Below are 14333 nucleotides of genomic sequence, written 5' to 3' on the forward strand. Positions count from 1 at the left end.
ATTACTGTTAATAAAACTTTGATTTCAACATGACATAAGATTAATAAATGCTGCAGAAGTTTATTTTTAGTTGATGTGAACTAATGTGTTAATATAAACAAATCAACCTTATTGTAAAGTGTCACATTGAAATCAAACTTTGAGTCTCCAGATAATTAGATTGAGAGTATTAAAATATTTACATGCTTTACCTGTGAGACGTGAACAGAGAATGATGAGTCCCAGCAGCAGACATAAAAGACCCTTATCAACCATTGTTGACTTTCTGTTAGTGGTTCTCTTAATGATGCACTTACAGTTTTTCTTTAAAACATTTTTAGCCCTGTGGGTTCTGACTTCCTCTGTTACCAAGTGTTAACAAGTGTTAATTCATGACATCATGACACCACAGACTATAGGTGTGCATGATGGATTACTTAATTACACTTCAGGGAAGAAAAAAATATATTTACAAACGTTCAGCCCCCACTAAGACTTTGTTCAAAAAGTAGGCAAGACTTGGGCAATGACACATTTTTATGTTTTTTGCACTTTCCTTAAAAAGGATGCTGCTTTCCATTAAACTCTGCCTCTTTTCATTGAATAGAGGCTTAACTCTTTCCCCACCCATGTTTTTTTTTTTTTTAATGTTGCGAGCCAGCACCAGCATTTTTTATGATTTTCATAAAAGTTTAATGCCTTCCAGAAAATGTTTTAAAAATCCTCTTTAAAAGGATGTGTTCATCTTTTTGTGTTATGCTTTTAACACATTATGTGTAATTTTATCACATTATGTGTCATTTTGTGTTTTGATTTTGTGTTAAAAGTAACACAAAATGTGTTGTTTTAATAATAACACAGAGATGTGGGGATTCTGGGACAACGCATTAGTGTCCCTAAACTAAAACTGATGTGTTGTTTTTAAGAGTGTTTCTTCTTTTTGCTCTCTTTATTGTAACCTCTTAAATATGAGTAGGTTTCTTTAAAAAACAAAAACAAATTGTGAGCAAAAAGCTGAGGCAACTGCATTTTTTAAAGGAATTTTGTTAGAGATCAGATTCAGAGCGATGATCAAAACATACGTTAAAACATTATTTCACAATGGTAATCTTTTATCTGGGACAGCCAAAAATCATGCAGTGTATCCTGTGCTATAGAGCAGTGCTTCCCAATACTGGTCCTCGAGGACCCCCTCCCAGAAAGTTTTAGATGTCTCCTTAACTCACCTGATTTATCTCATCAGCTAGTTAGGAAGACGTGTTTATCATTTTGGAAGGAAGCTGATAAGTTGAATGAGGTGTTTTAAATAAAGAGACATCTAAAACCTTCTAGGAGGGAGTGCTCGAGGACCAGGATTGGGAAGCACTGCTTTAGAGGATGCTTCCATGCCAGAGGGCATATGGTTGATAATAGTGGAAATATGTATTGATAAAAACTCGTCATTGGCAGGGAAGCGTTTTCTCTTAATTGACGAGATAACTCAATGGCGGTGAAAGAGTTAAGATCTGCATGTTAAATAAGCCAAAATAAAACTGACACAGTCAAACAATTTAAAATTATTAAAACAAAACACTTTTACAATAAGGTTGTATAAGTTAACACTAATACACTAATCACATGTTTCCTGGTTCCTGGTCTGCACTATCAAAAAGAAATGTCACAGGTCGGAGCAGACCACCCCAGTGGTGTCAAAAGTATTCATATTCATTACTCAAGTAAAAGTATAGATACTAGAGTTTAAAAAGACTTTTGTAGAAGTTGAAGTATCAACTCAAGCTTTTTACTCAAGTAAAAGTGAAAAAGTACTGGTTTCAAAACTACTTAAAGTATAAAAGTAAAAGTAATGTAAGGAAAAAAATATCATTACGGAAAAAAGCCTAGGCCGCACCACAGGGGCCTATTGTGCACTACCCTATCTCCTCTAAAAAATGTTTCTTAAGGCCATAATAACTATAGTGTCATATTAAAATGTTAATGTTAAAAAAATGTGGGATGCACTAGGGCCAGGGGTAGGCAATGTCAGTCCTGGAGTGCCGATGTCCTGCAAATTTTAGCTCCAACCCTTACAGTACAAAACCTTGGCTACCTGTAGTTTCAGGTGACTTTTTCAGGGGCTTTTGATTAGACCTGGAGCTAAACAGTGCAGGACATCGGAACTCCATGTTGCCTACCCCTGCACTAGGCTATCTGTTTCAACTGCATACGGTATATGCCCATTAAAAATGAACGCATTTTAGTACAATGCAAACAAGTACATTAAAGCAGTGGTTCTCAAACTGGGGGCCGCGAGATGGTGCCAGGGGCCCCAGTTTTATAATATTTCATGAAATACATTACTTTATTATAAATTCTGTGTGATTAAACCTCAGAACAATAAGGATACTAAACAAAAGCAATACATTTGTATAATTTAACATGTTTTGTTTAATTCAAAATTTATGTTTTAGAATGATTTATGTCATAAATTTTTTTTGGGGGGGCTGTGAAGGAATCCACTGTACACAAGGGAGGCCGCAAAAAAAATGGTTTCATAACCACTGCATTAAAGAACCTTATATGTGTACTACTGAGCATTATATATAAATATTCAAATATTATAATGGTGCAAAAAGTCAAAATTCAGAGCAGGGCCGCTGCTGGCCAAACTTTTACAGTGGTGCCCTCTCTAGTTAAAAAACAACAAACTATAGTATGTGTGAGCATAGAAATATGCTATTGTTACCATTTATAATTGTATTTTGACAGCAACACAATCTACAATTACACACATATGCAATTATATATTAAAGCCTATATTTCTGCATCTGTACCAGTGTAGCTAATGGACTTCAGCTTAATCTAATGTGACAAAGCTGATCTTACATGTCAGTGTAAATCCAAGTAATTTTGAAGACTGTCTTTCTTGTAAGTAAATTAAAAGTCAGGTTTAAGGAAACAGCTGATGTCTATTAACAAAAGCAAAAGTTGGTATGTATGGGTATGTGTTTGATTGATTTAACACTCAAGCATTTAGCTAAGTAGGTTTTGTTAATGCAAATAAAATTTAGGGCAGTTATTACAAAACAACAGATGTCTTTAGCATAGATATCTTTGCCATGCTTCAAAACGCAACGCAGCACAATGTCATTTAAGTTGAACAACTGAAGTTACATGATTTAAATTGGTACATTGTTATACTATTTAAATCACACAGATGCGTTGGTGTCAGCAGCCAGCTATATATTTACACAGGCTTGTGAATGTGATCTGACCTGAAATTGATCCGCGAGTTTTATTTCGTCCTTTTCCATTTGAAGACAGAATGCCGCGTTCTGTTACTGTACAAACGGATGGCGGATGATATCAAAGCATCGCGAGAGCAAACTGCTCCAACTGCTTCGCATGCTTTCTAATCGCTCTCGCGGTTCTTTTAAGTTTATCTTTGCAGCGCTATCGAACAAACTTCTGATCATCTGCAGTCAGCTGGGGGGGCGGGGATTGCGTACGGCGGGGATTGCGTACAAACCAATAGGGTGTCGGAATGGTGTATGTTTATACTTCTCATCCAACCACATTCGCATGCATCCGGATGATGCAATTTATCAAGATAGGTTTTGGGTTTTTTTAACGATGACAAGCCGGAATGTAAAAAAAGAAAACAAGCCGAAATTAAAAGAAGTAACGAGGCGATTTTTAAAATGTAAAGAGTAGAAAGTACAGATAATTGCGTGAAAATGTAAGGAGTAGAAGTAAAAAGTCGTCTGAAAAATAATTACTCAAGTAAAGTATAGATACCCAAAATATCTACTTAAGTATTGTAACGAAGTATTTGTACTTCGTTACTTGACACCTCTGGACCACCCCTATCGTGAGTCACGCTCCTCCTTCAGTTTCCACCCCGAGGAGGTCCCAAAACACCCCAATGACACAGACAAGAGGATGTAAAATTTAACAAGATTTATTTAAAAGGGAAGACTCTAAAAAGGCTGCCGCAGTCAGATGAGAGGTTGGGGAATTTGGGGCGCAGATGCCCAGGCTCGTCCTCCAGAACTCAAAGGGGACAGGAGAGGGGATGCCCTTTGCTAGGCCTTGTGCACACAGGTAGGTGGTCCTGATTTTCTGTCCTCACTTCACCAGGCAACAGCTGGTATCTTCCTTACAACCTCTGGCCCTGGGCTTACAAGAGGGAAGTTACAGTTGAAAATGCAGAGGTAAGTTTGTCGAAAAAAAACCACAACTCTTACTGAAATTTGATCCAAAGGCTTACGGTCCATCCACTGATCCTTCCGTGTTTGTGACACAATAGGAGTCCAGGAGGAGACACGGATCGCTATCACGGCTCTTCATTGGAGTAAACAAACATGCAGGTAAGTATACAGGACCTTCAACTTCGACAACAGGCGGGTGTACAAGGCCTTTAGCTTGGGACAGCAGGTAAGTAGAAGGGGCCTTTAGCTTGGGACAGCAGGTAAGTGTACGGGGCCTTTAACTTGGGGCAGCAGGTAGGTGTATGGGGCCTTTAAGTTGGGGCAGCAGGTAGGTATGTATACAGGGCCTTTAACTTGGGGCGGCAGGTAAGTATGTATACGGGGGCTTTAACTTTGGCAGCAACTTGCAATGCATACAGTGGACTATAGCTTTAGCAGGCTAAGAGGTTATCACAGTGAATCCTTAGTAAGCTTAACTTACGGCGGGCAGATAACACACTGAGCTGTCGCTGCAACAGGCAAGAAGGCTTTACACAGGTGAGTGCTTGGTAAGCAGGACTTACGGCGGGCGGTGAACACACTGAGCTGTCGCTACAACAGGCAAGGAGGCGTACACTTCTTGAAGCACACCGAGAGAGGAGGCGAATGTGGGTTTCTTCCTGAACACGGCGTTCTACTTGCAGGCCAACTTCCCAACGCTTTCACTTTGAAAATGAGAACAGTCCCACATCGACACGAGCCCTTGGCTCCAGACCTGTAGGTGAACAGCAGAAAGCACACACTTCACTCACATTTGTCAACTCCTCTAGATTTTCGGTGAGCATACAACACCTTTCTACACAAGCGTGGGGGATGAAACCAGTCTCTGAATCGTGCACAGATAGGAAAACGGCCGTCCACTCCCACCACTCAAATCCTCGTGTATAGGGCTCTTAACTCGGCCTAGGACGTGATTACTAGCAAACAATTAGAACAGCACAGCACTCTTCTACATGTACTCACTTCAAATAAAGCACCCACCGCAATCTTCACACTTAAAGTGACTAAGGTCAGTACCACAACTTCGGCCCGGTTTCAAAGTCCTGAATACACGGGCGACGAGTGCTGGAGAGCAGCATGTGAAAGCGTAGATGACACAATCCTGAGCTTCCTCCGCTTTTCCCACGCCTCACAGTGGCTAAAACAGACTGGGTGGTACATAAGCATCCACGGTTACTGTACACAGGCGGAACTCAGAAAATGATGGGGTAGAGACAAGGACAGCAGTAGATCACAGAAGGGGTTTTGGTATACTGTCACAGGTCAGGGCGGACCACAGATGTAACAAGCCACGCCCCTTCCTAGTTTCCACCTCGAGCGGACGAAATCCTCTTCACTCCGTACTTATTCCATGGCCGAAAGTCTTCCTCGACAACACTTCCGGTGAGTCGTTTCCTCAACAAACACTCAAATACATCGATGATGCATGCAGGTTATTTCATTTGGAAACATCCAGAAATGAATGATATACTCAGCCCCGTGCTCCGTATCCTTCTCTGCTTCTTTGTCCAGAAAATATCAATCCCTGCTGCTATCCAACGTGACTTCGGCCAGACCTTTACTCCGTACACCGGAACAGATTGTCAGCACACCCTACCACACCGCAGCACTGCTACCACAACACAACAACCCCCCTTTGCGTGTTTGAAGCTCTCTTTATATCCCACGCCTTCTTCACATCGTCTAATCCCCAGCCGCTACATTTAATTACTCACACCTGCATTAGATCTGGCTTGATTTGACTCCCGGCTTTTACCGGAAGTTCCAGTGTTTTCGCTCTCTCGTCCGGGTGGGAACACCTCCGGGCGGAACCAATCTTCCCTACTTTTGGTTCCGCCCCTTGAAATCGTCACTGTGTGACAATACCACACTGTTATATGCAATTCACAATACCTCTCAGCAGATGCACTATTTCTCTGCCTCCGCTTCTTCCTTCAGATTTTCTTGTTACCTCCGTTTGGCATCTCCAGTTCCTCCAAGACACATAGTGAAATCATATCAACACTTCACATTCATGATCTTCCACTTATCTCAACTTAAAGTCAGCTTGGTATCCGTTCCCCCATCTGTAATCCCCGTCAGTCTTCTCCTTGTGTACGCTTTGCTCACACCAAACTCCACACAGATATGCTTCACCCGCAGCACAGCTTCACCCGCAGCACAGCTTCACCCGCAGCACAGCTTCACAGCTGAATCAAACTTCCCAGCGGAAAAAACTTCACCTTCTGAATGTGTCGATGCCTTATTTATGGGCCTCCCCTTACGAAAAAGAAGTTTATTCAAGTGTGCTTAAAGTATACTTCTTTTAAACTTAAAATAAGAAAGTATACTTTCAGTTTACTTTTTATGTACTTTTCTAAAATGTACTTTAGGTCTTTCTCAGAAATATACTTAAATTGTAATAAAGTATACTTGACCTATACTGACAGAAATGTCTAAGTATATTTGGCCTATACTTGTTTACTGACATATACTTATATAGTATAAAGTAATGAATGAATGAATAGCTCTGGTGAAAAATAAATATACTTTATTGTATTTCAAGTATATTTAACTTTGCAATATACATTACAAATATACTTAGAAAGAAATGTACTACTTTGAATATATTGAAAGTATGCTTACAACATATTTGCTTACAATTAAACTTTTAACATATTTCAAAATAATTATAATTTAGTATATTTTCTAAAATTATACTTTAAAAATATATACTTGGAGATAAAGTTCTGTGCAATTTTTAAAGTATAATAATTTGAACTTATTTTAAAGTTTACTTTAGGTATACTTTATCTGTTAAAGTTATCATTATAATAATGCACTAACAGCATATTTATAAAATACATTATTTAGCATCCTTTAGAAACAGTATATTTTAAGTACATTTTGAAAGTATATGTAGTGTACAAATGTATATTATCTTTATGGAGAATCTTTAGTGTTAGTAAACTAGGTTATTAATTTACTGCTGCAGGTATACTTGCAAGTATTCTTTTACTATACTTTTAGTTAACTAGTACTCATACTGAAAGTGAACATGCAATTGTTCTGTTAGTGTACTCTTATTAAACTAGTAAGTTACTAATTGTGTGCTGCAGGTATACTTGCAAGTATTCTTTTACTATACTTTTAGTTAACTAGTAGTGTACTAGTCATACTGAAAGTGTACATGCAAGTGTTCTGTTAGTGTACTCTTAGTAAACTAGTAAGTTACTAATTGTGTGCTGCAGGTATACTTGCAAGTATTCTTTTACTATACTACTTTACTACTTTAAGTGAACTTAACATCATACTATAAATATATATACATTGCACTTAAAGTACAATATGTTCCTGTGTATTAATTTTTATACTTGACATATACCTTTTAATTGTACTTTCAATTTGAAGCTAAATCTTTCGTATGCTATCAGTGAGCTAATCAAACAAAAATAATAAATAAAAAAATGCCAAATATTGGATCATTTTGGATCTTCGGGACGGCACTGCATCACATACAGGAATGCTACTGTAATGGAAATCATAACATGGGCTCCAGAAAACATTGTCAGTGGACACAATCCACTGTGCCATTCGCCGTTGACAGCTAAAACGCTATAGGTCAAAAAAGAAGCCATATCTAAACATGATCCAGAAGCACAGGCGTTTTCCCTGGGCAAGGCTCATTTAAAATGGACTTTGGCAAAGTAGAAAACTGTTCTGTGGTCCAACGAATCAAAATCTGAAGTTCTTTTTGGAAAACTGGGACGCCATTTCATCCGGACTAAAGAGGACAATGACAACCCAAGTTGTTATTAGCGCTCAGTTCAGAAGCCTGCATCTCTGATGGTTTGGGGTTGCATGAGTGCATGTGGTATGGGCAGCTTACACATCTGGAAAGGCACCATCAATGCTGAAAGGTTTATCCAAGTTCTATAACCACATATGCTCCCATTCAGACGTTGTCTCTTTCGGGGAAGACCTTGCATTTTCCAACATGACAATGCCAGACCACATACTGCATTAATTACAACATCAAGACTGCGTAGAAGAAGTATCTGAGTACTGAAATGGCCAGCCTGCAGTCCAGATCTTTCACCCATAGAAAAGATTTGGTGCATCATAAAGAGGAAGATGCGACAAAGAAGACCTAAGACAGTGGAGCAACTAGAAGCCTGTATTAGACAAGAATGGGACACCATTCATATTCCTAAACATTGGTCCTCCTCCAGCTGTTCCTTATGTACATTTAACTTTTCCGGCCTCTTATTGCTACCTGTCCCAACTTTTTTGGAATGTGTAGCTCTCATAAAATCTAAATTGAGCCAATATTTGGCATGACATTTCAAAATGTCTCACTTTCAACATTTGATATGTTATCTATATTTTATTGTGAATAAAATATAAGTTTATGAGATTTATAAATTATTCCATTCCTTTTTTATTCAAAATTTCTACAGTGTCCCAACTTTTTCTGATTTGAGGTTGTATATGTATCTATATATATGGCTGAATCCCCTGAAAATTAACTTTCGTTCTGGACTCCATTTCCCACAATCCCTCATACCTGGACTGATTATTCTGCCACCTGAAGCTCATTGGACAGCCTATATAAACTCTCTGGAAACATTCAGTTAGCGCAAAGTCTTGATTTGTACTGGCTGTCATTGCTGAGCGGTTTGCCTGCCTGACATTGCTGTTGTTTGACCTTGCCTGTTGGAATATGAGTGTTTAATAAAAACCTGCAGATGTATCCTCAGTGTCAAAGTGCTTTGTTACACAAGCAGCATACAATAAGTAACCTACTAGTTTACTAAGAGTACACTAACAGACAACTTGCATGTACACTTTCAGTATATGACTAGTAAACTACTAGTTAACTAAAAATAAATTAAAAGAACACTTGGAAGTATACCTGCAGCACAAAATTAGTAACCTACTAGTTTACTAAGAGTACACTAACAGAACACTTGCATGTACACTTTCAGTATATGACTAGTAAACTACTAGTTAAGTAAAAATAAATTAAAAGAACATTTGGAAGTATACCTGCAGCACAAAATTAGTAACCTACTAGTTTACTAAGAGTACACTAACAGAACACTTGCATGTACACTTGAAGTATATGACTAGTAAACTACTAGTTGACTAAAAATAAATTAAAAGAACACTTGGAAGTATACCTGCAGCACAAAATTAGTAACCTACTAGTTTACTAAGAGTACACTAACAGAACATTCGCATGTACACTTGAAGTATAAGTCTAGAAAACTACTAGTATACTAATGAGTTGACTTGCAGTACAAATGAAGAACTAATTGTGCACTAGTTGTACACTTAAAGTTGACTACTCTTACACTTATAGTACACTTAGAAGTATACTTTTATATACTAAAAGTGGGCCAATTTAGTCCCAAGCGGTATTCAAGCAGTACACTTACAAGTATACTACTAGAACATAAATGTTAGTACACTTACTACATAAAGTATACTTAAAACTTTACTCCAACATTACTTAAGTATACTTAATAAAATGAACTTGAAGTATACTTCTTTTTCGTAAGGGTCCTCTTCTTGTGAAAGCCAATAACCGATCGCCCCATTCATTCTGCTCACCTGTTATATATTAACCTTGATTTGGTTTGCCCAGAGTCAGCCGGAACCGGTATGGTGTTTGTGAAAATTGGTTCGGGCGGAACTATTTTCGCCAACTTTTGTTCCGCTTGCATTTGTCACTCCGTGACAGAAAAGTACAAACATTTGTCACTGGGATAGTAGCTTTTAAAAAGGTCCTAATCATTATCTGGACGGAGAGAGCTTCGCAACAACCTTCAACTAAACAGAGATGACAATCTCCATGTGTTCCCTGACAAAAATTAACTTGTGGTAAAAGTGTAGTAATCATGGTTTTACTACACTAACCATAGTTTAACTATGGTTTTTAAAAACCATGGTTGTCAAAACCATGGTCATTTTGTAGTTATTATGGTTTTCCTACAGTAGCCATGATTTTTTTATTTTAATTGTACTAAAACCATGGTTAATTTTTGTAAGGGTTTTACTTGACAGGTGAGTTTTTTTTATTCGTAACCCTTAAAAAATCTTATGCAATCATATCTATCACACGATCACAAAATTAGTTGACTGTAATCAGTGCGTCTTCCAGCGGACGAAATAGTGCACATCAAGAGGTATTGTACTGCAATATAACATAACACAACATTCAATGGTGTCATATCAAAATGGTCGATTTTCAGACACTTACTAAATCCAGTATTGGATAGAGCTTGTTACTGTACAGTTTAGCTATCATAATTTTACATCATAACCTCACAATTAAAATGGTACTGTCAATACATATTATGTGAAAAATCATTGTAGATTATCAATTTGTTGATCTGAACACTTAATTCTGTTTGGTGTTAACACACCATCAAATACAGCAACATCTATGACTTACAATTTAGTTTTGAACATTACATCGGGTGGCCATTCATGCCAGTTCCGCCGGACAAGTCCCGAACATGTTTTCGGGTTCGTTCTCCGTAAGTCACTTTGGCCGGCCGCATACGTCATCGAGGGACATGTCTGGCAGAACTGGCACGAATGGCCACCCTAACTTTACATGAAACCTTAAATAATGAAATAAAACGATGTGATCAAACGCAACATTTATAAAACTTGATTACTTTTCCTCATCCGTCAACATGATTTCTCATTCCCGTCTGATTGATGGCCATCAGCAAATTGCACCTATAAGTCAAGTGTCCAGATGTTAAGTTTGTTTTATGCTGACATGACATAAACATTTCAGGTACACTTCAAAAGCTAAAAAAAAATCTTACTGTGGTTCCTGACTCTCTCTTCTTTGTTCCCCTTGAAACTCACCTCTTTGTCTGAAAGGAGATGGGATCCATCAAAACAGATGAAAAACATGAGATAAGATAACTTATTGTAGTATAATTCATTTATCTCATTAGATTTATGCTTGTGTCTTTGATTTAGTTCCTGAGAGTTTGACTCTGAAAAATCCTGAAAAATTTGAAATGCGTTACCTGAAAGTGTCTCCAGGGGGCGCCAGAATCTGTCAAACTGGTCAAAGACTATTCTCTATAAAGACTTCAATCCTGGTACTGTTTCAGAGAGGACCATAGGAATCATGATAGGTGAAGTCAAACTGAAACCAAAGTCAGCTGAGAGTGAGATTCAACTCCATCTTAAACACAATAAATGATACATCCTGTCTTGTGAGGGACAAGAGACTCTATTAAACATTTGGGACAAACCAATGAAAATAGGCTTGTATCTGGACTTTAAGAGAAATCAGATATATTTATATAATGCTGACAACATGTCTTTGTGGGCTCAAAGAAACTACAACTCAAACCAGCCTTGCTGTGTTAGTCTGGTGCCAGGTCGTTATCCAGATGGAGTCAACAGTGACCCTCTGATCTTAAAAAAAAAGATTGTATTTGTGTGTAAATTATATAAATTCCATCCAGCCTTTCATAAGACCTATTAAAAAATTATTGCAATTAAGTAATTGATATAATAATGCATGCACACCCTGTGCTCTTAGGGATAGTGGAGCACCACATGTTACTTCAGAGGGATTATTCCTGTAATTATTGTCTTACTTTTAATAAAAACATCTGCTGCTACATTATGAAGGTTTAAAACCTGCCATGACTAAACTAACCTGTAATTGAATGTTGAACCAGATAATTAACAAAAATAACAAAAGACAGTAATCCCAAAACAGCATGCCATTTAACTAGGGATGCACGATATATTGGCTGACATATCGTTATGGGGCGATAACTGCTTAATTTTTAATATTATCGTTATCGGTCTGATAGCAAAATTAGGCAGATAAATAATTGGTTATTTCGGCTTGTTGAACCACTTCATTTGCTCATGCTGGGCATGTGGAGTTTTGATTGGTGCTTTCTGTGACGTAGCACGAAGATGACGCATGTTGCACACTTAATAAGAGTATGCTAGTCTAGCGCAAAGACAAGATGTCCGCAGTCTGGGAGTTTTTCGTTGTGAAAAAAGAAGACATCAAACTTGCAATTTGCAACAGCTGCAAATGTGAGGTAATTCGAGGGGGCAGTAAATCAAAAAACTTCAATACTACTTATCTAATAAGTTATCTGAAGTTTCGCCATCCCGAAATATATAAAGAAAAAGAACAGCAGGCAGGAGACAAAGTGATGAAAGAATAAAATGAGCAGAGTTTATTAAATAGTTTTCGTTTCATTGCTCAGACTTTGTCTGACTGGAAACAGATTCAGCAGGTGTTATTACAAACTCATATCTCTTCTTGTGAAGAGATACAGAACAAAACATAAAATAAAACAGCAGTAATAAAAAAAGGAAAAAAGAATGGGAAATAATAAGTAAACTTAATACAAATATCTAAACTGAATGTTTAAATGTTTGTAAAGGATAGTAAATACATCGAGTCGGAATACAAACACTGCTGCTTGTAAGAAACTTATATATGCTATGAAGAATCTTTGGATGTAAGTGCTAGACCCATTCTGCTGAGGTGGTATCATCTCTTCAACCTCACTTCCTTTCTTTAGATGCTGATGCTGCAACTGACACTTTATGCTCTACACTAACATCATGTTTAGATTCTCTTTGTCCATTATCCTCCAGACCTGTTCGTGCTTCTCCCTCTTGCCCCTGGCTGTCTGACATCCTCCGTGAGCAACATACTACGCAGGGCTGCTAAAAGGAAATGGCACAAAACTAACATCCCTGGTAACCTCTGGTAGTACCAGTCACTTCTGTCCTCTTTTTTAGCTAGCGTCACCACCGCTCAGACATCATACTTGACAGCAAAGGTAAGTAACGCACCCAACACTAAGCAGCTATTAAAAACTTTCAGGTTTGGTTTCCCGGACAGGGCTAGTCCCAGACTAAAATGCATGTTTAAGCTGCTTTAATTTAAAAACACATTGTCCTGTTTAATTTAAACATATTTTGTGGACATTGTTTTGTTTTAAGATGCAAACCTGTAGGGTTTTTTGTAAGGTATGTTTGTAAAAGCTACTTAAATCACATAATATTAATAAGGCTAGTCTTGGATTAACCTAAAGGGGAAACCACCCCTCAATTCTCTGCTTTGCCCCCCTCCTGCTCTACCCACTTTCTCATTGTCGGCTGATGAGTTCGCTAACTTTTTCACTAACAAAACGTCTTCCATCAGCAACCAATTTTCCAAACCACTAACATCAGAGCACACTACACTTACATCTCACATCCGTTTCTCCTCTTTCTCTCCGCTGACCGACACAAGTTTCTAAACTTCTCTTCACCCATCCTATCACCTCAACCAGAGGCGTCATGCCCATTCAAACGTTTTTTTAGCCAAATGGATTTTGCATGCAACCTCAGAATCAAAGAAGCGTCCATTAATCTGTCATTTGACTTTTAATCTGTTTAATATGCACAATATTATCAATTCTGTGCTGCGTCCTTGTCACTTTTCAGAGATTTTTGCCATTTTGATTATTTATGATTTATCCTTATGTTAGTATATAAAATGCAGTTTCCACACCAGGAATAAAACGTCACACAAAGATCGTTGGATTCGTTATCTAATTGGCTACACGTAGTGTCTATCATTATTTTCCATTAAGTCATTGGAGGAACGAGCGAGTCAGATGATGTCACGATATTTGACAGCGCTGTTTGGATATTATGTATTATACCTCCCACCTACCTTTTAAAACAAAGTTTGAATGCGGGTGTAATCTCATATACAGTGTTACGACGTAAATAGTCCTCAGATTGTATATTAATAGTGTTTTGATTGTGTTATGTTGCAGTCTCAAGGCAAGTCATGTTATAGTAACGAAAATTTTGATTAATTTATTCGTGTTTGATGACATGAATTTCCGCTGTTTTTCGTGTCTCTGGAGACGAATGCCTTTTTCGTCCTTCCCAGCACGACTTTCTATCAATGGCTGTTCGTGTCTGTGGCACGACTTTCTTTATCGTGTCATTTTATATTTTGTTTTCTCATCGTTCTTTTCTATTTTTAAATCATTGTCGCTTGGGGTTAGGGTTAGATTCCGGGTTTGCGTAAGGATGTTATTTTATGCATTTGTTTCTACATGTTTTTCGTCTGCTTTT

Source organism: Misgurnus anguillicaudatus, chromosome 10 (assembly GCF_027580225.2).
Source record: "Misgurnus anguillicaudatus chromosome 10, ASM2758022v2, whole genome shotgun sequence".
Taxonomy (NCBI): Eukaryota; Metazoa; Chordata; class Actinopteri; order Cypriniformes; family Cobitidae; genus Misgurnus; species Misgurnus anguillicaudatus.